This window comes from Thalassophryne amazonica, chromosome 5 (assembly GCF_902500255.1).
Source record: "Thalassophryne amazonica chromosome 5, fThaAma1.1, whole genome shotgun sequence".
NCBI classification, from domain to species: domain Eukaryota; kingdom Metazoa; phylum Chordata; class Actinopteri; order Batrachoidiformes; family Batrachoididae; genus Thalassophryne; species Thalassophryne amazonica.
In genome coordinates this window covers 3,491,142-3,491,735 of record NC_047107.1, presented here as the reverse complement: position 1 = coordinate 3,491,735, position 594 = coordinate 3,491,142, and the positions used below count along the sequence as shown (strand labels likewise).

Sequence of the window (594 nt, the reverse complement as noted above, 5' to 3'; positions counted from 1 at the left end):
CCCGGAAACGCCCCCCCCGGGGGGAAACGGGTTCAAACAGTTTTAAAAAGCGAAAGACCCCCGGAAAAAGCAGAACAGTTCGAAGGAGCATAAGAAGAGGAGGTTGTCCGGGGATATTTTCTCTTAAAACAATGTCTCTTTTGCGAAATAATTCCCCCGAATGCACCATGAGCGAATTGGATTTATTCGCCGTCCCCGGGACCCAGCTGTCCATCGAGCAAAGCCCAATACGTGAGTCAGCCCGTTATCAGCCCTGACGGACATGGGCCCTATCGAGTTTTTTATCCCCGGAGCCGGTGAGAGGTATTTAGACCTCAATAATACGCTGCTTTATCTGCGAATGAAAATTACAAACGCCGACGGGACTGACCTGGCTAATGACGCCCGCTGTGGGCGTCATAAATTATCCTCTCAATACGATTTTCTCACAAGTCGACGTGACTCTGGGTGACCGGCTGATTTCCCAGTCCAGCGCGACGCACCCGTACAGGGCAATGATTGGACGCTGCTGAACTTTTCCCCCGCTTCATTGAAATCGCAGTTCACGGGCGGTTTGTTTTACAAGGACACCCCGGGTCAGCACAATTCGACCGC

General features: G+C 52.0%; 1 protein-coding gene across 1 annotated transcript in view; it reads right to left on the bottom strand.

Annotated features, from left to right (window-relative positions):
• The window catches only part of LOC117509729 (zinc finger protein 501-like), an 18,116-nt gene that overhangs the window by 2,159 nt on the left and 15,363 nt on the right, over positions 1 to 594 (bottom strand). The gene's annotated exons all lie outside the window — the stretch shown is intronic.